This window comes from Alligator sinensis, unplaced genomic scaffold (genome assembly GCF_000455745.1).
Source record: "Alligator sinensis unplaced genomic scaffold, ASM45574v1 scaffold738_2, whole genome shotgun sequence".
NCBI lineage: Eukaryota > Metazoa > Chordata > Crocodylia > Alligatoridae > Alligator > Alligator sinensis.
In genome coordinates, this window is record NW_005842442.1 from 896,012 (window position 1) to 922,070 (window position 26,059).

General features: G+C 40.5%; 1 protein-coding gene and 1 long non-coding RNA gene across 2 annotated transcripts in view; one reads left to right on the forward strand and one right to left on the reverse strand.

The window, feature by feature from the left end:
- The window catches only part of LOC112551368, a 271,740-nt gene that overhangs the window by 191,859 nt on the left and 53,822 nt on the right, over positions 1 to 26,059 (reverse strand). Inside the window, exon 2 of the long non-coding RNA XR_003095661.1 lies at positions 12,139 to 12,199. This is a non-coding gene — a long non-coding RNA (uncharacterized LOC112551368). The remainder of the gene's footprint in view (positions 1 to 12,138; positions 12,200 to 26,059) is intronic.
- KCNH7 (potassium voltage-gated channel subfamily H member 7) overlaps positions 1 to 26,059 on the forward strand; it is a 390,758-nt gene that overhangs the window by 4,618 nt on the left and 360,081 nt on the right. The gene's annotated exons all lie outside the window — the stretch shown is intronic.

Below are 26,059 nucleotides of genomic sequence, written 5' to 3' on the forward strand. Positions count from 1 at the left end.
AATGCCTCCTAATATCAAGCCTGAACCTGCTGTCAATCAATTTGTGGCCATTATTCCTTTTTATCCCAGGTGGTGCCCAGAGGAACAGAGGCTCACCTATTTTCTGCTGATCCCCCCTGGTGAGTTTATAGATGGCCACCAGATCCCCTCTCAGTCTTTTCTTGTGGAGGCTGAATAGATTCAGGCCCTTTAGTTTATCTTGATAGGGCCTGGCCTGCTGCCCCCTAACCATGCAAGTGGCCCTCCTTTGGACCCTCTCAGTGCTGTCCACATCCCTCCTGAAGTGCGGCGCTCAGAACTGGATGCACTACTCCAACTGTGGCCTGACCAGTGCTGCATAGAGGGGAAGGAGCACCTCTCTGGACCTTCTTGTGATGCATACAATAATTATTTTGGGCCTAATCCTGTATTCCTAAAATATGAATCCCCAACATCCACTAACTTCAGTCCAAAGTTTGGATGCAGGAAAAAGTTGGATTGGGCTATCCATAGTGCCCCCAACATGCGTTACATTAAAAATGCAATTAACCAGTTAATCGTGCTGTAAATAGTAACTCAGTCATATGTGCAACTCAATTTAAAGTATGATAATGCAGTAAATGAGCCACAAAGTTATTCCACATTATGTATTTTTATTGTATATTATTATATAATGTGAAATAACCTGTGGCTTGTTTGTATCATGCCTTAAATTGAACATGTGGCTGCAACCTAGTACACAGGAAAGCATACATTTATAATGACTTCATTGTATATTTATTTATTATGCCTATATACTGTTTTGTATTCCTTCCATCTTACCTGCAACTCTTCTCTGTAAGAAAAATGTGAAAATGTTAAAAAATCCAAAATAGTAATGGTGTTTCATAAAATTAAAATGTAGAATGTTTATGTACTTAATATTATTCTGTGACTACTACTATATAGTTCACGTAGTGTTTATAAACAACTGAACTGTTGTACTTTAGGCAAACGTCAGAAGGAGAGGAAATAGATGGCTAGTGCAATGATACAGCCTTCCAAAGAGTACCCTAAAAAATGTTATTTTACACATAAGGTGTTACAATTGTAAAGCCCAATATTCCAGAATCTTCTAGCGCAGGACACACAAGCTGTACACTTCATTGGTAAGCTAGTATCTTCCAGTGTCCATTTACATTAAATCTACTATTTTTAGCAAGATTTTTTACTTTAAATCTGTAAATCTGTAAAGGATGCATAGTGATACCGTATAATGTATGTCAAGTCAGTGCAAGTTTGGGGAAATATTGCACATGCAGTGAAGGAGTGAAACATTTATATAGCAGATAGATTTTGAGAAAAATGTTTACTACTTAAACTACACAAGGATTCTGAATGGTAAAGTAAGCTCTGGAATAGTGGATTAATAACTGCAGTGGCCAAAAACATAAAAAGTCATTCTATTACATAGTTCCTTACATCTGGTACATGAATCATACCATTATGTGTAGAATAGACCCTCTAGAGCATGGGTGGGCAATTATTTCAGGTAGAGGGCCACTTACTGAGTTTTGGCAAGCTATTGAGGTCTGCATGGATAGCCCCACCCCTTGACAGATGTCCCGCCCACTGGTTGCCATCTTGTGCCTGAAAGTCCTGCCCCCTCACCCCTGATCTTTGCCACCAGAAGTCCATCTCCTTGCCCCCAGAAATACTCCTTTCAGCAAGGGGTTTTGCCATCTCAGAGCCAGAAAAATACGAAATTATGTTCTAAAAATTGAACATCTACAACATTCATTAATTTAATTTCAGAAAATATTTTTTTCCTGATTTACATGTGTTTGTGTAGTGTACATAGAGGTGATTGCACAATAGCTTAAAATAAAGTCTGACTCTTGCATATTGGGGTTGGGGGTGGGTATAGGTTTGTGGAGGGATGTGGGGTGTAGGGGAGGGTGTATGTGTGTAAGGGGGGTGTTGTGGGGGAGTGGATAGATGTGGGGGGATGGAGAGGATGGGGTGAGGGAGCACATGGGTGTGTGTATGGATATAGATTCATAGATGTTAGGGTCGGAAGGGACCTCAACAGATCATCGAGTCCGACCCCCTGCATAGGCAGGAAAGAGGGCTGGGGTTAGAAAATGTGGATATGTGGGGTGTGGGTGGATATGGTGTTTGTGGGGGCAGGGTGCCAGAGATGTGAGATGGGGTGGGTGTGGGGGTCCGTGTATATGGCACCGTGAGGGGGGTGTGGGTGCATGTGTATGGTGAGGTGTGCATCTGGGACTCACCCTATAAACACACACACACACACACACACACACACACACACACACACACACACAGAAACTCTCTCTCTCCCTCTCTCCTTCACTGCACACACACTCATGCACACACAGTCTCTCCCTCCTTCATTGCTCTGTCTCTCTCTCCCCCTCCCTTATTGTGCATGCATGTGTGCATGCCTACACACACACTCCCATACCTGGCCCTGGGGTACCAGCATGGGCCCCCATGCTTCCATGGTCCGCTTATGCAGCCTGAGGGCACATGGTGGTGGAGGGTGGGCAGGGAAGCAGGGCCAGGGGCAGTGGGCAGGCAGGGAAGCAGTGAAAGCTGCAGCAGACAGAAGCTTCCAGTGGAGGGGGCAGGGGTGGGAGAGGGTTGGGGGTGGGGCAGGGCCTGGCCAACCTTCCTTCTGGGCCCTGCAGGCTTCCCCTGGGTCCTACAGCTCCTGGTTACTGTCATCTTTGACAGTATTGGCGACGCACAAGGGGCGCCAGCAGTGTCTGGTTGGTGCTTGCCACCCCACCCTCCCCTCCACTGACACCAGTGTGGCTGCCTGTGGGAGTTCCCCGCTCGCCGCTGCCACCACCACCGCCACCTGTGGGTGGTTGCCATGCCCCCAGCCTCCAGGGGCACGTGTCATTCATGTTTGACAGGCAGCCAGGAACAGATCAATATACATTTTCTAAATTGTTTAGGGTCCCCGTGGGCTGGACAGAATAGCCTAGCAAGCTGGATCTGACCTGCAGGCCTTATTTTACCCACCCCTGCTCTAGAGCACTGATTCTCAACTAGGATTTTGCAGCACTCTGGAGTGCCTTGACATCCTTTGAGAGTGCTACAGTGCTTCACAATGTTATCACTGTTAGGTCTAAAAACATGCTTCACAAGATAAACCCAGAGCTGAGACTTCAACTTGAAATCCATAGTTGTGATCTTTCTGAGTTCTTTGCAACAGAAAGACTGCTGTATTTTTTTTCTGTAGCTCAAAAAAAGAGTGAAAACTTAGAGTTGGCATTTTCTGAGGGGCCTTGAGTCTCTCCACGGGTTCCTCAAGTCTAAAAAAGTTGAGAACCACTACTCTAGACTAAAGCATATATTATACGTACATGATAGTGGACCATGATTACATGATTTGGGAATGACAGCACTGTTCAGTAGGTGAGAAGATTTTTCTCATTGACCCTGATACTCAACACCTTTGAAAAATGTGTTGCTAAAAGTCTTAGTTACACTTCAAAAGGTATTCTTATAAGAAACAATTTTACAGAAATGGCAAATATTTTCTTTAAGTTCCCTTGGTAAATAAAGATATTTAAACATGATATCTGTATTTACAAAGTCTTGTCACTTTACAACCCATTCCATAACAGGCACTTACAAGCTCACCACAAAGATTATGACTTTGAGGAACTGGTAGGAGTAGACTGACTCAAAAAACTAAAGAGAGTCTACACTTGTATCCCTGGCTAATGAGAGAAATTCCATAAAAATCACTGGAAATGTTTACAAGAATGAAGGCTTTACAACTGGGCCCCAACTTCCATTTTAATAAAGATTTCCTTATTAATAACAAACCTAAAGTAGATAAATGCAAAAGCCACAAGTAGCATTTTGCCTATTGGGCATCAGCAGCTGTTTAATTAATAAATTATATTCTGAGTTCCTAACAGTCTGTTAGCATATTCCTTACTATCTGCTTCACAACTACCTTTCCACCACTGGTTATCTAGATGTAGAAACTGCGATAGAGGTGTGTGAAGGTAAGATATTGTTTATGTGGACTATCAATTTTTTATTTTACTGAAGTTATTTGCAGGGAATATGTTTGACAGCTCTTCCTTTGAGGACTTCGTTTCAGAGTTTAAGGCATTATTGCATAAATCACTCTTGACAGCTGTAAGATATTGCTCGAGGTGATAAAACTGTAAAGCTTTTGACATGAAAAACTATAATTTGGGTGTGTGTTAATTACAGAATATTGTATCACTCAACTGAACATTGTATCACTGAACTCTATTTGGTTTGTGTTCTGTAGACAACTGTAGGTTATACCTAAGTATTTAGTCTATAAAAGGCTTTTATTAGAATGAGGCAGAGAAGTACACTGTATCCAAAGATGTTTTATGGATAAAAGGTGCCACTGAAGGATACAATGATAAGTAAAAGGGGAAAAAAGAATAGCAGAAAAAAGTAGTTTCAGATTGTTACCTTGATATTACAAAAAGCAAAAAGTATTTGGCAAGTATCTGATTCAAGCTAGACAGTTGCTAGATCTAACTGCAAAGCCAATATACAGTACTTATATTTTCAAAACTGACTGAGGACCTAAATTATTTAAATTTTTCTTTTCAGGCTAAGGAAATAAAATATACAAACATGTTGCTCAAGTTAGTGAAATATGCTATCAGCATCCTTTGGCTGGCCAAAACTGTCAAGGTACCTTTGGCTTCAGCTGTGGTAGGCATTTTATCACCTATTCACATCCTTTAAAACTTGATGTGATCAGTCAATTAAAATAGTGTAATCAAATCCACACAGCTAGCCCCTTATACTAGATGGGGTCCCATGGCAGCCAGTTTTGATTACCACTGGTGCCAGGATCCACCAGCATGGATCTGATTAGAAGATTAGGGTCCTAATCAGAACCGACATTGCAGGAGTTTTTGGTAACACAGGAAACAAAATAGGTCTAGATTGAGATTAAAATCCAAAAAAACTCTTGTTCCATCACTTTACCTCATCCATAAAACTTCTATTATAGGAACATTTTCAAAGTATTCTAAAGAGAAGATCATAGTCCATCTATATGAGAATACAATGAAAAGTTCTCAAATAAATGCAATGGAAATGATCAATTTCTTTTCACAAAAGCTTAATACAAAAAGCTCAGTCAAAAAGCCTGAGGCAGAATCGATTCAATCTACACAGCTTTCTTTAAGATGTATAGATTGGACCATTATTGGACAGAATACATATTCACTCATGGGTTGGCCAAGGCAGGCAAATGCTTGCACTGGCCAAGGGGGGTGCTCCTGCACACTTCCCAGTCTCGCCAGGCTGTAAATGCCACAGCCGTGCCCCCTTGCCAGTCCTTTGCCTGTCAGCTGGGGGAAGGTGCCTGTGTGGGGGAAGGCTGGATAGAGCCCTGCGCTGGCCTCCCAGCTGGGATCTGTATTGTGTGTGGGGGGGGAAAGGCATCCAAGGCTGACAGTGAGGGCCTGGCAAGGGGACAAGGCTGGGGCACAGTGGAGAGAAAGCAGGAGAGAAAGCTCCCACCTCAGGGACTTCCCCCTCCCCATCCCTGTGCAGACTCTGGCTGGGGGCAAGAATTAATATGTACCTACATACTGTACCATACATTTCTCCCTAGATACATATATATTAGTATAGTAGTGGTTATAGTTCCCTTACTGAGGGAATATGTGCTGGGATGGTTTGCACCTGATGTGAGGTGGTTTCTCCCTAGATCACCTGTTGTATATTGCCTATTACACTGGCTCTTACTCAGAATCTGAGAATGAAATAGCTTGTTGGTTTGACTGGATCAGTTTTGCAGAATGATGCATTGGATGGTATAATAGTAGAGGTTCTAAGCACACTCTTCATGTTACCTGAACAACCAAGGTACTTTAAGCTGAGTATGGGCTATGTCAGTGGCTGCACAGTTGTGGGGGGGAGAAAATGAAATTGGATTGACCCATATATAAAAAGGCCTATTTAACCTAAAATTCTACATTATAGTTTCTTTTTACAAGATTCACAGCTTCCAGTGTCAGTACCTAGTTATAGTGACAGTGTTTGTTTCATTTTATCTCCATATTCAAAAGTCCAACATGTCAGTAGCACGGGCTGCAAGTGTTACATTTCTTATAAGCTTGCCTTTTTGTTTTCTTTTGTTTCGACATATTTTTTCAATTTGATTTTACAAAACTGCACCTTATTTTTAGACATTAAAATTTTTAGATGACAGATGAAAATTTCATGAAATTGAAAACAAAGTTCTACTTGGTTCCCACTACATAATAGCTGTTTGACCTACTGCACTTCCACAAACACCGAATTTAAAGCTACCTCAGTAAGCTACTTATCCTGAACAGCCATTTCATTTCAATTTTTCACACCTTTCTGCATTCTGTATGCACAATGAAGTCGCATCACTCAAGCTCACCACACAGGTTAATAGTCTATACCAAAGCTCAGTCTATAAAATGTCAAGGTAATGACAGAATAAAATTCAGAAAGGAGAATGTTAGCAAGTGGTCCTGTATGTTCTGCTATTTCATTAGCAAGAACCTGTGTAAGAAGACCATATTATTACTTTTTTTGCTGCTGCCCTCCACAGTGGCATTGATGTGCTTTCAAGCAAAATAATATATTCTGAGAATAGCACTGTGGGTGCTGGTTGCCAACAAGAAAGGCAGTCATATCACTGGAATCTAAAGATGATTGTTTAAATGTCAACTTTGTTAACTATTTAACGACTGATAATTTGAGTAGAAATGACCAGTTAAGTTCTAAAGTTCTAACTGCCCCCCAGCAGTGCTTGTTTATGGAAACCCTTCCTATCCCAATCTTCAGTTTCCCCCTAACATCTTAAATGATGCAGCTATAAAGAGTCAATATAAAATCTGCAACAGTGAAAACTGGAAACTAGGGAATCTAAAAAAAACTGAATAACAAAATATACAATAGGAAGGCTATTATAATGATTATGTTATATTTTTCATTTTCTTGTTTAATTCAATAACTCACCGCCATTTTTTTAAATATAAATGAAGTCACCACATAATCTTTACCCTATATTATAGAAGTATAATAAAAACAGAAGATCTTGACTGAAAATTAAGTTCCTCCTTGGCTTTAAGTAATTGGAACCTTTGCAACATTAACTTCTAAGATCTTGGGCTCTTTATAACAGGCCCAACCCCTCCCCCCCATTTAAGAAATAGCCACTACATGATTCTACTTCCAGAAACAATACTTCATGAGATGTGTTGGGCAGCTATTTAAGAGCAATGTGAAGCATAATTAAGTGGACAGTGTGTTTCCATAGCTACTGATATAAAAACAATATTGTACTTGAGAAATTACTAGTTCAAAAGGAAGGACAATAGAAAAACCTTTATAATCTTCAGAGGGGATTGTTTCCAATCAGGATATACATGGACTCCTCTTTTTGTCTTCTTCATTTTTACCTAGTTGTCTGAAGCAGTTAATGACCATGTAAATGTGCCTTGTCACTACACCATGCATTATAAAGCATTTACTCGAGAGATTTCTAGACTTTGAAGATTGAATAGTTTAAATATATTTCTTTCTTTGAGGGTCCTCTGCTGATTTCTATTCAAATCAATGTGTGTCTCTCTGAAAATAGCCTGCAAATTTCCTCCTTTCAAAACCCATTTGTTCCAATCTGCTCTGTTCTTTCTTCTCAACAAAAACTTAGGATAATGTCATTAGTATTTTACATATTTCTGATTATTCTGTAAGACATCATTTTTTATTTGCAAAAGAATATGACAGTATTGCACAAATCCTGTTTTCACTATTATTATAGCTGTTTTTTGTCTGCTTGCTTAAAAAGATAGCTTAGGATTCACAGATGGAAAAATAAGAACTGGGATCCATAGCATTTTAATACTAGTAATCTAAAATGGGGAATTTACATTATCTGGATCAAATTTAAGTCTCTCTCCACATTTTCAGACCATAAAATATACAAAGAATCAAAGATCCCCATTCAAGACACATTATGATACTTCCCATGATATGGAAGCCCACATATATTCCAGGTACAATATACTACCATATGTGGGAAAGACATCCAAGACAGCCCGCTTTAGAAGTGAACAAGGAGGGCAGTCCCTGAGCCCCAGATCATAGGCAGCATCAACAGGATAAGATGAATCATATCTACAGATTATCAGTATAAATCAGAGAGGTGCACACTTTAACCTCTGCTCTGGACTACAACGAGTCTGAAACTGGCCTTGGCTATAGGTTTCATAGTTTCATAGTGCGTAGGGTTGGAAGGGACCTAAACAGATCATCAAGTCTGACCCCCTGCCTGGGGCAGGAACGAGTGCTGGTGTCATAACACCCCAGCCAAATATCTGTCCAGGATCTTCTTGAAGATCCCCATGGTAGGAGAGAGCACCATCTCCCTTGGGAGTCCATTCCAGAGCCTGGGAGCCCTAACTGGAAAGTAATGCCTCCTGTTGTCCAGCCTGAACCTTCAAACATGGCTCCACCCACACCTATCCTGCAGGCAGGATTCCTTGTACCCAATCCAAAAGTTTGTGCCCCCAAAACACCGCAGGGAAATCTATATTACATTACACTAATGCCATCCATTGGGAAAGGTAGATATACTTAGTTCTTGCTTGGTAAGTAAAGAGTAAACTTCTGTTCAAATATATTTTGATGTTTGCATTTGATATATTTAAATATGTGTAATGTAGTGAATGATGTATAGCATAACAGAAGAGATGTGCATAAAGTTTGGGGACTCTGTAAGAGACATCTCCTATCTATATTTGCCAAACCCTATTAGAATACTCTAGAGGCATGTCTACACATGTACAGTTACTGCACAGTAATTTAGGTTACTGTGCAGTAACTGTAAATCACTGCACAGTATGGGCATATGCCTACATGTGTGCACCCATACTGTGCAGTAACTATAGCAATTTACACTGACTTGGCCGTGCCTGAATGATGCAGGCAACAAATTTATGCCTAAGCAGTTACTGCACAGTAAGACATGTGTAGTTGCCTTACTGTGCAGTCACCCTGTGTGTGTGGACTGAACTGGGACTAACTTTAGTCCCAAGGCAGTTCACACACAGCATTACTGCACTGTAATACCTGGACATGTAAATGCCTGTGTAAAAACTGTATATTACTCAGTAAGCCAGGACACAGTAAATGGGTGTATTCAGACTCTGTTTTGGCCAGAAAACAAATGCATGGGTTTTTCATTGTTTGCCTTTGAAACTGTATTTTATTTTATTTTATCTTTTTCTTTTTTTGGTGTGGGAGAGGGTTGTTAGGAAATTAACATCCATTTTCCTATATCTGTTGATCATTTGTCTGTTTAGTGAAGTACACCTCTTTTTCTTTTGTATGGCTGACTTGGAGCAACAATTATAAGTCCTGTTTAAGTTCAGTTAACCAATCTAATGCTCTTGAGGAAAGGGAATGTATCTCTGAAATGTCACTGTTAAAGCTGTGAAGTATGCTGAATAAGGTATTTCACTCATTTACTTATAAACTGTTATAGAAAGAATAAATATTGGGAGTGATGAAAGGAGATAATTTTGCATTTGAGAACATGAATCACTGAGTAGATGCCTAAATGCATGGTTTCGACCCCCAAATGCCAATCCAAACATTCAGATTTGGAACTGGGTATCCAAGGTTTTAAAACAGAACTGGTAAAGGGGAAATTTCTTGCCATGTGCTTCTATCCCATTCAGTGTATGTTCTGAACACTACTCCCATATGATATAATAAACTAAATAACTGTTTCACATATATGGAATAGCCAACAAAATAATTAAACTATCTAGGTTTAATATCAGACATTCTTTGATCATTTTTCATTCAAGAACAGGAAAATATTACCATTTGATACATGGGTCACTCTTATCTTTCCCTGTCTCTTATCTTTGCAAAGAAATATTTTCCCCCATAAAAAAAGGACATTTGTCCCTTCTTTTATGAATGGCTGCAATGATCAGAGACTTAAATGTCAAACATTGTTCAATCATAGCAGGAATTTAATTGCTAAAGGAAACAGAACTAAAGGGCAATTAAGAAGTGGAGGCAGTATTAAATTATACCACAATTGAGCTCCAATTATTCTGCAAAGAGCCCTAGTACCTGTGATGTAAGAAAGATCTTCCCATTTCAGGAAGCTGAGCTCTGTCACTGCTTGGATATGATATGGCTTTGATACCTCATGAGAGGAAGATGGGATCACAGCAAAGGTTTAATATTGCCGTGTTAGTGATCCCGGAGGTTAAACTATCCAAAGATCTGTTTCACTAAGGATCACCAACACCTCAACTTTGGATCTAATGGGTCAAATTAGAATTAATATAGATATGAGTAACCTATTCAGAATTTGTCTCCTTGAGTTACTTGAAGGAGACAGATAGGCATAATATTGAAAGTAAATTTTAGACTTGAAAACAGACTCAGGATTAAAGAGGGTAATCAATTATATATGCATACATCATAGAGGAGACATTTCATTTTCTTGGGTTATAAAATATACTTCAAGAAAGCTACTTTGTGAAATTGTCAAATACCCTCCCAACCTTACCCAATGCAAACAGACTACAAATGAATCCAGAAATACAATAGTTTCCAAGATCTTCACTAGAAAATCACCACATTTCTTAGTTTCATTCATTGAGCACAATAGAAAATTAAAAGGGGTTCATACGGAGTTCACTGATAATGCAATGACGTTCTTAATCTATATATTAGGACAAGAAGGCTGTCTGTAGTTCCATGCAGGCATTCTCTGTGGCTCTCCTGCTCTGTTACCCACTTGCCCTCTCTCTCTCTTTTCAGGACAGTATATTTACACAGTATTGCAATCTTCCCCATGTGAAAACAGCATTCAGTATATAAATTACAAAAAGAAAGCTACTTACTGAGAATGGGTGAGTCAAGGGAATGCTAAGCAGAACCAGAATTTAACAAAACATTTTGGGTATGGCACATTTTCAAAATGGATATTTAACACAGAACTAAACAAGATTTTTTTTTAACTCAACTGTTAGAAATTTAAGCCCAGATTGTTATTGTTGAAATGGTGTTATCATAGAATCATAGAGGTAGGGTCGGAAGGGACCTTGTAGATCTTCAGGTCCAACCCCCTGCCTGGGCAGGAAGAAAACTGGGCTCAAATGACCCCAGCCAGGTAGGCATCGAGCCGCTTCTTAAAGACCCCCAGGGAAGGAGCCAGCACCACTTCCCTTGGAAGTTGGTTCTAGATCCTAGCCGCCCTAACTGTGAAGTAGTGCCTTCAGATGTCTAGTCTAAACTTACTGTCCAACAACTTGTGGCCGTTATTCCTTGTTATCCCGGGGGGCGCTAGGGGAAACAAGGTCTCCCCCAAACCCTTCTGGTCCCCCCTAGTGAGTTTATAGACGGGGTCATTATAAAAATGACCGCTATGAGAAGGCAACACCCCTGGTTTGTACAGTTTTGTATCATTCCCAGTCCTGGCCTCTGATGAAAGGGACATTTCAAGGAGAAAAGGGCTATAGCCAGGGTATCTATGTAAACTGAAGATCTGCTGATGTTAGAATGGTTCCTTTGTGCACAATGCAGTTGAAACCACTTTAGTGCACCCAAGGCTGCTCTGAATACATGCAGGGCCATACTGGTCCCTGGCCAGCCATAGGATCAGAAATGCAAAGATGGAAGGAATCCACCTTTGTGTCTTCCCCTTTGCAGCCCTCATACCTCATAACTTATGCCCATAACTTAGCTCATAACATATCCTCATAGCTCAGCTGGACTGAATGAGCAAGTGTTTAGTGTTTCAGAATTCTAAAGAGAGATTAGGAATCCTACTTGCATGGTTAGGAAAAAACGGTATTTTTAGTGGAACTGTTTAAGCAAACTCCACAGATATTAGCATCATGCTATATGTATGCAGTCACTCTTTTTCCAAGAAAGACAAAATAGACTTGTCATTTACAAGCTTTTTGTCAGTACATTATTTTGATGGTTGTACTACAGCTATCCAGAGAGAACCATGAATCAGTTGCAGAGGAGCTATGAATCAGTCTTTTACTCTCCAGATATCAGAAAAACAAAAAACCCAAAACATACAAAAAAGCCACCAAACTGAAAATCACAACTAACCTTTGTTTTATTTTGCTGGGTATTATTTGTCTTCATCTGATGTTTCAGCATGTCACATACTCTGAGAAAGAAACAGAAAAAATAAACAAACAAACAAACAAATGAAGCTACATAAAGCATTGGTAAGCTGCTTCTTTCAAACATGTATAGTACAATCCCTCCTCAACACACAGCATTCCGTTAGGATGCAAAATATTATAGGAATCTTATCTGAATTGTTGGTTACAAAAATTCATCTTTCCAAAGCATCATTTTTGATACAAGAGTCATCTGCACTATTCTAATGGATAGATAGGCTGGATCCAGACATTCAGGCACATGCGGTTTGTGGCACTGCAAACCTCAGACCACAAATTTGCAGCATGGGGGCAAAATTTGCTATTGGGAAATCCAGGTAGCAAAAAAACATGCTGCAAAAACAAGCAGTACAGTGTATACCACAGGAGCATGAGTTGGCAGACACAGAGGCTCAGTTCTCCCAGGAGACACTGACTGCTGGTCAGAGTGTCTCCCCTCCTCTAGTTCTGCCTTGGCTCCTTCAGCATGCTGAGAGCCAGGAAGAGCAGAGAAATGGCAGTTTCCCTGAAGCAGGGCATTCCCCCTCCCCCTCTCAAAGCTCTTATGCAGAAGTGTTTGCAACAACAAAAAGTAGCCGCTACTGTTTTTGCTGCTGCAAACATATGCTCCTGGGTGTGTGGATGTTCCCATAAGGTGCATCATATGTGCATGGTATACACTGATGCTTTGGGAGGAAGTGTGACTCCTGAGCTACAGTCCCAGATGCAGTACACAGAATCCAGAGGCAGGACCCTTCATTCTGCATTTAATTTTAAACAGACCAACACCAGGGGTGGAATTAGAGCTATAGGGCATTTATACACATGCTTCGGGAGTGTGTGGGGGGGTGAGGAGGGGTGGGACGGGGGAAGGGCACTTTAATTAAAATGGCTCCAAGAGCCATTCAACTAATTAAAGTGTCCAGAACATCTCATGTATCAGTGTTCCCGCACTTCAAAATGGCAGAGGCGCTTTAACTAAAGTTTGTCTAATAAGCCTTAGTTAAAACACCCCAGCCACCATTTTGAAGTGTGGGGATGCTGATACATGGCTGCTGGAGCATGGTAATTACAATGCTCCAACAGAAAGAGTCTGCTCTGATGTGCTATAATTGCAGCGTGTTGGAGCAGCCTTAATACGTACCTGAAGTGACCAAAAAGCCAACTTTGTGCTGTCCTGATTCTGAGCTGCTCCATAACTCCCAACTAATTTAGACAGCCCTTGGGGCATAGGTTATGGCAGCTTTCTGGATCTGCCTTGTGGAGTCTGACACTACAGTGTAATTCTATTGTACCACTACCTCATACTCTTCTTTGAATGCCAGGGCTTTCAAAGTGATTGACAGGAGCACCACAGGAACCCTCTCTCTGCTGGACGTGGAGCTGTTAGGGTCTCTCTGCACCATTCCAAATAGTTTGATTGGGAAAAAGCCATGGTAAGGATTCCCGCCACATAATTCATTCTAATTTGGAAATTAAAATGAAGTTTCAGCTGCCCATTACTTCTCTTTTATAGGTTCATGCCTGTTCTAGAGAATGCATTCATAAGTATCTTGATCTGCCCCTACTATGTTAGTAATCATATTGCATGTGGTTTCAAATTAGGAAAATGACAGTCATATGGTACTGCTGACATCTTTCAGTTATTTACGCTTGCCCCTCCATCAACATAGTCATATCAGGCATGACTCTGAGCTAGCTAAACCATACTTATGCCCCATTCCATACCTAATCCTAAAAAACCCCACACTGAACAGGGGTTGGGGGTCTGGCTTGGATCAGAGAAATGCAGGGTCTAATCCAGTTTCCTGTTGAGTTCAATGGGCTTTGAATAAAGCCCCTGAAGCTATGCATTGTTTGCATATCCAAAATCCTGTACCCCTGCTAAAGACAAAAAAGGCTTGCATAACATCAAACTGTAGGACTAGAAAGCAGACAAGAGCTTTATGTTAGGAAAAAAAAATCAAAAACCTCATCCATGGATAGTGCTATCCAAGGGAGCATTATTGACACTTCCTTGCATTCACAGGCTAGTCAACACTACCTCAAGATAAATAGAAATGAAGGCAGAGACTAGATAATAGCAAGCAAGTAGTAGGAAAAATTGTTACGTGTACTTTCAAGAGATCTCAGCAGTGCTATCTATGGCTCTCAGCAGATGAAGAGAGCCAAATGTCAATAGGAACTACACGATGCTTTAGCACCATATCATCCAGATTCCTGCAACCTCACAGCATTTCAGTACAGTTATCCTATAAATTGAGAATAATTAAACAGTACGCCCCAGTCTCAGAATTTGGGCTTGTAACTCCATTGGAAGGTTCTGGTGATGTTAAAATGATACTCAAGCTATATTCTTACAACCTAAAGTTACCCCAAACTCAGTAGTACAATAGCCTTAATATGCATAGTTGGGAGGATATTATGCCTTATCTTCCTTCAATTCTTTATATTTAGACAATGCTATTAAATACACACAAAGTGACTATTAAAGCATATTTAATGAACATTAATAATGATAAGCTACTCAGCTGTTTGAAAGTATTGATAAGCTTCATTAAATATACTTACACTAATTAAAATCGCACTGAAGATATTTTTCACATTATTATTAAAATAATTTTTCTCCTTAATGCTTATATTTTGATGCTTTCAGATATGCTTCTTTCTTGATGAATTTTATGACTATCTCAGCTTATTGATGTAACAGTACTCAATAAAACCTCTTTCTATCATGTCAGATAGGCATAACTGTTCCTAGAACTGAATTTCCAAGACTAGAGGCAAGCTAGATGCCTCTGAAATTTAAGTCACTTGATGATACAACAGAGTCAAATCCAGGAACTGGAATACAATGCGAAATTTGGTATGTTTCTTAATTGATTTTATTTGAAAAATATTTTAAATTGATTTTACTTGAAAAATTTGGTATTTTTTAAATTGATTATATTTGTAATTTGTTTTCTGTTTTTATTCCTGAGACAGCCAACTCTATTTCCAATGAAAACAATGGGAAAAAAGATTAGCCAAATTGACAACATGGTTGTGAGCATTTATGTAGGGAACAGCTGCAGTCTTGTAATGATGGTCATGGTAGCTGAAATTATACGGTTTATTTTTTCTGTAAAGCAAGCACTTAGGTGTATGGAACTGCAACAAGTGAGGTGGCTTATGAATATTCATATTGGTTTGTTATTAATGTGTTGTTGTACTTTGCCAAAATTGTCACGGTATGATTGCTAGTTAATAGCAGACTATAAACACAAGTTTGTTATTTTACAGTAGCTCTTGTAAGTTTTGCTCTAGGCACTGAATTTTGTAGAGGAAGACTCAACTTAAAAATAGATAAACCCAACAAACACTTCCTTTCCTATATTTCAGATACAACTTTAGAAATGGTTTATTTTTCCAGCATTTATATTATTTGATTGTGTCTGTTGATTTTGCATTTCTAGTAGTGTGGACAATTAGGTAAATTTCACTTTTGAGCAGCCAAAGTTTCCCAATGTTGTAATTGTAGAATTGCAGATGCTACTGGAGAGAATTTATTTGTTTAAAAAATAAACAATTTTCACCAGAATTTGAAAACCATTGATATAATGGATTAGTCTTTGGATTCATAGAACCAATAGATTGGTTTTATGAAATTCTTGTTTTTGGGACCAGATGAAATTGGCTGCCTTTCAAATGAACACTGAGGCATTGGTTTTTAGACATATAGTATACTAAGGATTGTATAAAGTTGTAAAGGAAAGCATAACATACATAATTTGGCTAAACAAGTTAACAGGAAACATTATGAAGTATAAGTGATTTCTAGAAACTTTCCAATTTACCCATGGTATACCTTACCCAGAATGGACAACTTTAAAACATTTCTTAATCGTCTTCCTTGCAAAATAGATTTACTGTATGTTCTTACATATCACATGCCCACCAAATAACACAGACAATTTGTTTTGGGAAGGCAGAATGAAGGGGGGAAAATATTATTTTTCAAAGTCTTCCCTGCTACTACATGGGTTCACCATGGCTACTGTATGATGACTACATACAGTAGGGCAAAATTCCATCATCAGCATCACTCACCATCTAGCTATAGCTGCAGATCTGGAAATTTAACCCTGTCGCAACCATTGCTGAATTGGCTGAGTCAAAAGCTGCTGCTAATTCAGCAGTGGCTGTGACCATTAGACTTCTGGCTCTGCAGCTGCCCTCCCTTTAAGGAAGAGAGAAGAGCCCTCAGCAGCCATTTCAGCAGCCATTTCCAGTGTGAAAATCAGCTTCCTTGCTTAAAGCATGGAGCCCAATTTTGGACAGATTTTTTTGGGGGAAAGGTGCATGTGGAATGTGATTAGATACAGTAGTTTTAGCATCCAATTGCAAAACGATGTAGTAGTCAGCTTGTGTATAAATGTTATTTAGGAACCAAAGTTCTTCACTCTTAAATAGAGCCTTCACCTACCTGGCAGTGGCACTAGTTAATGTTTATGAAGTTACCATTTTTGCTTGCACTGGAAAGGGAATATACTAGAAGATCCAAAAGCTTTGTGCAATGCAGGTTTCCACCTAGGACTGTTCAGTTACGCTGGCTGGAGAAGAGGGATGCCTTCTTTGAGAGTTAATGTTGGTGGCAATGTTAAATTCAAACAGTTTAACCTCAGAAACAAAATCCAATTCATTCCAGTTAGGCTTGAGTAATCATCTTCTCTGTGATGAATTTCAGCGGGGGGGCATGGGCAGGGACAAAATAAACAAAAAAACCCCCAATATGCTAGCCACAAATCAGGTTAAAAACTACTATGCCCCTGTAGCAGAATGCTTGGTGCTCCTGTTACTTTAAGAGAAGGCAAGCTGCCTGAGAAGCAGCCTGCAGGTGTGCCAGGGGCAATTAGGAGTCATGTGACCTACAGGCATTGATGACGTATAAGGGTTCAATGTTGGGGGGGGGGGGGGGGGGGCACAGCTCTGCACTACCATTTCCCCCACTGCTGCTGGGTGCTGGCTCTGACCAGGCTACAGCCTCATGCCCCATGGTCAGTGCAGAAATAGCACTGCCGCTGCCTCCCCTGCTGCTGCCAGGCCCTGGCTCCAACTGGGCTGCAGCTCTTCGCCCCATTGTTGGCGCCAAAAATCTGTGAGGGCAGGGCATGTGCCTTCCCATCCTCCCCCACCCCAACACATTGCCAGTGCCTACAGGGTATGGGGTATCAGAAAATAAGCCTAGAGCTGGAGATGGGCCGGCAGTCTAGCCCTGGGAGCCATGCAGAGAGGTACTCCTGGACAGCAGGGCTTCTGGTTAACATCTAAGCTGGGGTAAGCAACAATGGTGGTTGGTAGGAGGGGCTATGGGGAGGTAAGGAGGTCCCAGCTGACCCAGAAACAGAAAATAGAGAGCCAGAGGCAACAGAGAGAGAATGGAAGGCCAGAGGGCCCGGGGAGTAGGTAGGACTCTTGACCTAGGAGTGGGGCCAGCGCTCAGGAAGGGCCAAAGGCCAAGATGGGTCAAAGCTAGAGACTGATGGGGCTTGAGAGCCCATGGGTCTCAACTGGCCTAGGAGGGTCAAAGGAGAGGGACCAAAGGCCAGAGGGCCATAACCAGAGACTGAGGGGGCCAGAGTGCCCATAGCCCAGATAGGGCCTGAAGTAATGGCAAACAGAGCCAGGAGCCAATAGCAAGTAGGGTCAGTTCCGACTTGATTACTGTGTGTAACTTGTGTGTGGCATGGGTATGGGTACTGGGATGATGGAGCTCACATAATTAGCAATTAAGGCAGTGAGTAGGGTCACTTGTACTCATGAGGAGGAGATCTGATTTGGGAAGCACTGGGGAAGGCTCCCTTGTCTAAAAATATCATTTAATCAAGGTGTGGCAGACAAGGAGAAAAAGAGATCGCACAGTGAGAGCCAGATTGGCAAGGGCTAAGGGGGCTCCAAGACCATCACTGCCACAACTGGAGATGGACCCAGTTACAGTCCTCCATAGCTGCTACTCCATTCTATAGGCTTCAGTAACAATCACAGAGCTACCAACTTACTGTATCTGTATAACCATGACTCACCCACCCATGCCAGTTGCCACAATCTGTTTTGGGAGTTGGGAGTGATACAGAAACTCTACCTATGTTATTAATGCAGTGTTGCCAACTCTCATGATTTTTGGCATTGCTCTTAAAGTCTACACTTCGGGAATGTGAAAAAGTTAGTTCTTTCGTACACACACACACACACACACACACACACACACACACACACACACACACAATTTAAAAAAAGAGCTAAGTTTTTTACATTCCCAAAGCATAGATTAGAACGCCAAAATCATGAGAAATGGCAATACTCTTAATGAAGAATAGAGGCTTCTTTGCACAGTTTTGTGCCACATACATAACTATGCCAGAGTAGGTTTCACTTAGGAACCTGAGAATTAAAACAGTATTTGGTCCTTACATATGGAATCTTCTCTTACTTCTAAAACCTAATGGTCCAAAAGTTCATTACCATCCAGCATGGGAATTATCCACAAAGAGGCTGAACAAAAGCTAATTACCAAAGGGATACAAAGGAAAAGGAGAAGCAAGGCACTTCTGCAGTAAGGAATGTATACTCAACCACTCTCTATTTTATTCTTTTCTATTTTTATCTCTAATCCTTTGAGGAGAAAGTTTCAAGTTATTTTTTCTTCTGTACTAAGTTAATTTACTTTTATTTCCCTCTTTGATTTATAAGAAGGAAAAAAAAGCACAAACACCATGGAATTAATTCACAGGTGTGACTAATGTACCAAAAATCAATTAGTGATAGACAAACTTAAATTATAAGTACAACATATAAGGTAAAAACAAGAGTTAGAGAAGCAAACAAAAACTTATTTGGTAAGGTTCCAAGTTAGCTCAATCCATGCTTATGTGCTGGCCTTACTAATTTTACACTGATATGAACAAAGTGAAAAAAAGGAAACTAGAAAAGCATGTATTTTCTCGATTATGTGGTGGATTTAAAATCGCTTGTGGATTCTCTATTTCAATGCAAGTAAAGCAGCTGGCATGGAGCATATGTTAAATATAAGTTGGCTTTGTACACCTGGCAGATAGACTTTTACTCTGAATTTTTCCTATTTAGTAAGAATGGCACAGGATCTTTGTTTTGTTTTTATGGAGTAGTGGATTAATCTGGAGTTTGAAGCATACCATTAGGTGAGATTACCAGAAGTGATCAGTTTAATTTTACACATTAGAATCATAGCCAGATTTAAAAAAATGCTTAGTGGGCTGGGTGGGCATCAAAAGGGTAATTGCTGGGTGCAGTGGTCTAGTGTAGGAGTGATGTTGTAGCCATGATGTGTCACATTGAAATGTCTATCCATGCAGTTGGCCCAATAAAAGCTATCACCCAAAAAAGTATTTGCTTCTAGCCCCCATGCAGATGCATAAATTGAAGCTGGGCATTTTATACCTTAGTCCATGGAGCATACAATAATTTGGCCTTTCTAGGTTTTTTATTCTTAATATTCAAATTGATGTCTAATCATTTTAGGGAGAAAGAGATTTGATACCAAGTTTTCAACAAGTAACATTTATTTTGTAACTACTACATTTCATGTGCAAAACATCTCCCTGACTAACAGCCTAGGATTGCACGCATAGCTTAGTGAAAATGCAGGAGAGAGGCTGTGAGAATTTAGTATCTTTCAGTAACATTTCTGCTGATTTTCTTGGTGCAATCATGAGCATACAGCTGTGAATACATTATTCATTTTTTTTGGTACCCACATGAGATGTGCCAACATCAGTTCTTAGTCTTAATAAAGTCTGTAGAAAATACAGAAAATAGCTATGGGTATGTTTATTTTACTATGATGCATTTAATTATAATTGGATAAATAAGTACCTGACATTTTAGGTGTGAATTAGGGGTATAGAAGAGAGATACTTCCAAAAAGACTACATAAAATTAACCTGGGTACAGATTTAAATACAAACTCAGATACTGGACCAAGTAGATCAAAAAAAGCTTGATGGGACACTGTTGAACATGAGCTGTGTTCAAACTAGGAGAGCCTCACTGCCAGCCCCCCCCTACTACAGCTTCCCTAAGAAAGCAAACTAAAAAAAAAGGGAAAGTTGAATAAAATCATACCTGCCAAGGCTCTATAAGTGGACAGACTACTACAGAATGGTGGGAGAGCAGTAGCAATAGTATCAATGTCTTGACATTGCAGCAAAATTGGTTTAGATTGGACATCAGGAAAAACTTCTTCACTGTTAGAACAGTGAGGCAGCAGAATAGACTGATTAGAGAAATCATTAAATCTCCATCATTGGAGGTGTCCAGGAGGAGGTTGGACAGGCATTGGTTAGGGATGATCTAGGCATCTTCTAAATGCCTATATTCTACTATGGGTATTTCTCTAGGATTTGCTGGTTGCTGCATGGGTGGGGAGGGAATATTTCCCCTTCTGCTGCTACATGTACTAGGCTTTTTTTTAAAGAGTTCCTCAGAGGCATTGGGTGTTGGCTGTGGCCAAGGCTGGGGATTTGGGCTGGGGTGTGCCAATGCTCCTACTGGGACTTAAATCTAGAGGTTCCTGGCTACAGGGTCTTCCCCCTCTCCTCAGGGTCAGACTGATCACCATATTTGCAATCAGGAAGTAATTTTACCCCATGGTTAGATTAATGTGACCTGTGGGGCTTTTTGCCTTCCTCTGTAGTTGGGGGGGGTGGGGGAGGAGGGAAGCGGGGCACGGCCCTCCTCCTAAACTCTCTTGCATGTATTTTTAACAACCTTTGCATCAGCAGGACATTGGCCGCTGTGATCCACTGTTTTACCTGTGGCAGATTGTGGTGCAATGTCCTGTGTTGTGTCAAGGTTGACTATGTAGTTCTGCTAAGAGGTTAGACAATGGATTTGTCTACCATCTACAGGATGGTTTGGATAGGGATAGTTCTGTCTCAGGCAGGGGGTTGGCCTAAACTTCTCAAAGTCGCTTCCTGTCCTACTTTTCTATGATTCTATCATCATTGTGCATAGTCACTACTTCCCCTGCATACAGGATTGGGAGGCAGACTATAGCCTCAAATTATAGCCTCAAGATACTAGTCCACATAATAGGCATCAAGGTTGTATGTTTAATGTGATCCTATTCTACCTATTCAGACCCCGCTTCTTTCTGTAAAATATACTCCATAAACAGGAGAGCTACTGTAATACAAGTTAAAGTAATACAAGTTAAAGTAAAGTTCCTATCTTCAAGAAGGGAAGGAAGGAAGACCCAGGGAATTACAGGGCAATCCGTTTGACCTCAATCCCTGCCAAGATATTGGAAAAAATTGTTAAACAATCCATCAACAACAGGCTAATGGAAGGCATCATTCAGAGAGACAGTCAACAAAGCTTTGTTACAGGTAGGTCATGCCTGACCAACCTAATTTCTTTCTATGACCAGGTGACATATCGCCTGGATAGGGAAGGAGAGGCTGATGTCATTTACTTGGATTTCAAAAAAGCCTTTGACTTGGTCTCTCCATGATGTCCTCATGGTAAAATTGGGGAGCTGCAGGCTCAACAACCTTATGGTCCAGTGGCTGGAAAACTGGCTCCGTGGTCGGACCTAGAGAGAGACTGTCGATGGGCCCCAGTCATCATGGCACATGGTGACCAGTGGCATCCCTCAGGGTTCAGTTCTCGGATAAGTACTCTTTAATATATTCATAAATGATCTGGATTCAAGTGGCATAAGTGGAATGGCTAAATTCACAGACGACACCAAATTATGGGGAAGCGCAGTCGCTCTAGAGAGGATAGGCTGGGGATTCAGGCTGACCTGGATAGGCTTGCAAGGTGGACGGAACAAAACCTAATGACATTCAACATAGAGAAATGCAAGGTGTTCCACTTCAGGAGAAAGAACACACAGCATACTTATAGGCTTGGCAGGGCTACACTCACTAGCACTATGACCAGAAGAGACTTGGGGGTCATGACTGACCACAAGATGAATATGAGCCATCAATGCAATGCTGGAGCCAGCAAAGCAAATACAATCCTGGCTTGCATCTACTGATGCATTTCAAGCAAGACCCAAGCTGTCATCCTTCCACTTTATTCAGTCTTGGTGAGGCCACTGCTGGAGTACTGCATCCAGTTCTGGGCTCCAAACTTTAAAAGGACATGGAGATGCTTGAGAGAGTCCAGGGGAGAGCCACGTGCATGATCAGACATCAAGAGAGCAAGCCTTATGAGGTGAGGCTGAGGGGCATGGGACTCTTCAGCCTGGAGAAGTGTAGGCTCAGGGGGGACTTGATGGCAGCCTATAAGTACATAGACTCCCCCTGGAAGTGGTGCAAGCACCTAGTCTGGACATGTTCAAGAAGGCTTGGATGATTATCTTGCTGGGGTCATCTGACCTCAGCTGGCTTCCTGCCCTTTGGACAAGGGGCTGGACCTGATGATCTTGCAAGGTTCTTTCCAGCCCCAATGTCTATTAAATCTATTGCAGAGACTACACTGGGCAGAAATTTGAAACCACAGTATGGAGATATTAAATTTGTGATTAATTACAGACAAGGTTCCTTGGGTGAATATGATATCTTTTATTAGACCAACCCAAATAGTTGGAAAATAATTATTAAGCAAGCTTTCGGGTTCAAAAACCCTTAGTCAGCCTAAGGAAGTTTCAGCAGTTGGTGTGTGCTCTTCCTGGATAGAATGAAAAGTAAAGAAGCCAGCGGCTGGGCTGGTATGCATACAAGGCAGGTGGATGGAGAGTCCCACAGGAGTGTGGGGGTGTGGCCCTTGCATGCTTGGCAGCAGACCTAGAAGTGGACTGGTAGTACTAAACTAACTAAAACCTAGGGTTTAGGGTAGGGCCTCTTTCTGCTAATAGAGTGTAATCTGCATTAGAGTGGCCTCTGTGTGTGGAAGCAGGATGAAATGCAAGAGGCAGGTCATAGAAACAGAATCTACCAGATCCTGGATCAGCATACTAGTCCTCCGGAGTTATTACATTTCGTGTTATTTAGGCTTTGAGTTATGTTACAGGCTACATCAGTCTCTTGCCAGCCTAGGATTGCATGAGTACTGGTAAAGGAGAGCCATTTTCTCTCATACACACTCCTGAGCTAAGCCTAGTATGTACAAAAGCGGACCCGAGTTGAAACTCAAGGTTTCCCTCTTGGAACTATTCTAAACAGATTTTCTTTCCATTTAAACTTTTTAAAAGCCTTTTTATTTATAGATTCAACAAAATGTCAGACTAATGATTTTTTTCTGCAGTGGGGTGAAAATATAAGCTTTAAAGTGGTGTACTGAAAGTATGTTGTACATAGATTATTTGAATTCTGTGGTTTCCTGATGCACTTTTGTTTCTCTATATTAATGTTTCATCTCTCTTTTTTAAATCAATTAGAAAAAAAATTAGCTGCAAAAGAAGAAACTTCCTCGCACATTTTGATACTAGCAAGATTATAAATTAATGAAGTACTGATTAATTCCATGTCATTAGTTCTGGAACTATTTGTTATTTACCTAGTTTGGAATTTTAATGACACTAAACCAGATTGCCTGGCCAATACTACTTATGCTGAGTTATCAGCCTGTATAGATCATCTCTTGCTTGGAAGGGATAGGGGCAGGGATGCTATCTCCATAGCATACCAGTGCTGTGAGGACCTAGACGCTACATCATCTCTTCTGCTTCATGAATCCATACATAGGAAAAGAATAAACTAGATGTAGGATGGGAGAGACCTATGATGTATCACAATAGAGAAAACTGAAGAGATTTACTAAAGAAAACAGTTTGCTTAATTCTTCAGTCAGAAGACAGGGTAGAGATGCACCTTATAGAGTAACTGAATCAGGGGTGCATATGCTTTCATAAACAAGAGCTCATTTTATCAGGTGCCAATACATTGATTCTCAACCAGAGTCCCTTGAGATCCTTTCAAGGATGCTGTGGCATACGGACACTGTAAGCAATGTTGTGTTCAAATATGATTCACAAGATAAATCTAGAGATTTCAAATAGGAATCCACAGTGTTAAAACCATTCTGACCCACTGCTGTATGTCTAAGTTATTTGCAACAGGAGAATTCCACTATTATTTTTTGTGGTAAAAAAGAAGTGAAAACTAAGGCTACAAGCAGATGTCCATTTTTATCCTGAGACAAAGAGCACTCATTCAGATATCTACACCTGTTATCACAGGAAAGTCCTAAATAGGTTCATGGAATAAGAAGTACTGACCTATATCCCAGATATCACAAGGTACATCTGAAGAGTTATCCTGGTATTGTACCATTGAATCAGCGGTAAAAACATGGCAGCACAGTCAGCTGTTCACTAAACCCTGATCAAAAGGCAATGCGTGTACATGCCATTCCTGGGATATTTCTGTTCCAGGACAAACACATGCACAACTTGTCCAGGGACAAAATTAATGTCTGTTGTTAGCACAGGAGTTGGCATTTTCCAAGGGATGCCTTGATTCTAAAAAGTTTGAGAACCACTGTGCTAGTACTACCTAATAATACTTAACCCTTCAGTGCCTCTCTTTGTCGCTCTTACTAGAAAACTCTAGTAGGGAAGATTTCAGGGTATGGCTGAGGCAAAAATAAACTTTTGAAGTATGGCTGTAATAAAGGGACACCCTCCCCAAAGATCTCTGAGCTAGTAAAGAGGTACTAGATCCCCCAGGAAGAGATGTGTTTGGACAGAACCCCCATTTACTTTGCAAGACAGGAGCAACCCCTGCCCCAATGCTCCTGTTAGGCCAATCTACACAAAACTCCACAAGGAGACTCCATGAGTTTTCCATCTCTTCTCAACTGAACTCAGCCCTACAATTGTTTAGGAGGGAGAATAGTATCAGTCTCTGAATGTCTTTTATTTATGCATATTCAAAATGAACAAACTCCTTTTATGATCCCTCTGTTATTTCAGGTTAATAAAACATTGTTCCAAATGCAAAACACAAGAGCTTCTCTTCTTCCTGATTGTTCCCAGGTGTCCAGTAAATAATCAATGTTAATAAAATCACCAATCTAAACAAAATATCCACTCTGTCACTTAGTTCAAAAAAACTTTCCACAATTACTGTTTTGGGGATGCTTCCCTACCTATTGAATACATTTAATTTATGCACATATACTTCACAACTTTTCTGCAGAGAATCTTAAACCAGGGTCAGTTATTACCCAATTAAAATTTCACAGTCCCAAAGGGAATCAACCAATTTCATTCAGATGATTCCATGCAACATCTTCATGTTCCGGTTTACAATCTCACTGAAGTCAGGATGAGTCCAAGGTCCTTACAGGGCTATCCAAACCAAATAAAATGCACATATTAAACCTCTGAGGTTAATCTCAAGAGAGAAGGCAAATGAGAAGAAAATACAGAAGAGGCAAAGTACTTACTAGCTGGGAAGAAGTGCAGGCTTCAGGTTCCATTGCAAAATGGCCATTTTAGGGCTACTGCTAACAGCTGGCCTTTCATTTAAAGGGTCACTTACCAGGAAAGAACATGAAGAAAGGTCTTTAAAAAGGTTTAAAGAAACCACAGAGTTCAGGCAGCTAAAGTGAAAGTAGCCAAATATTAGAAGAAGAGGTTAAATAGTCCTAAATCTGTAGGTACAAATCTGATTTCCTTGTACTGCTCCTATCTCCAAGTCTCTGGGATTTTTATATCAGATATCTTAAAATTTTCAGTCCAAATTTAGACATTTCCCAAATAGAATGTTTCCTAAATTTATGTTTTTAAACTACTGTGTTTTACTAATGTATTATGTTAATCCACATAATTTAGGTTTCTTTGACATATATAAACATATATGAGATCTATGAAATATCTGCTGCCTGTATTT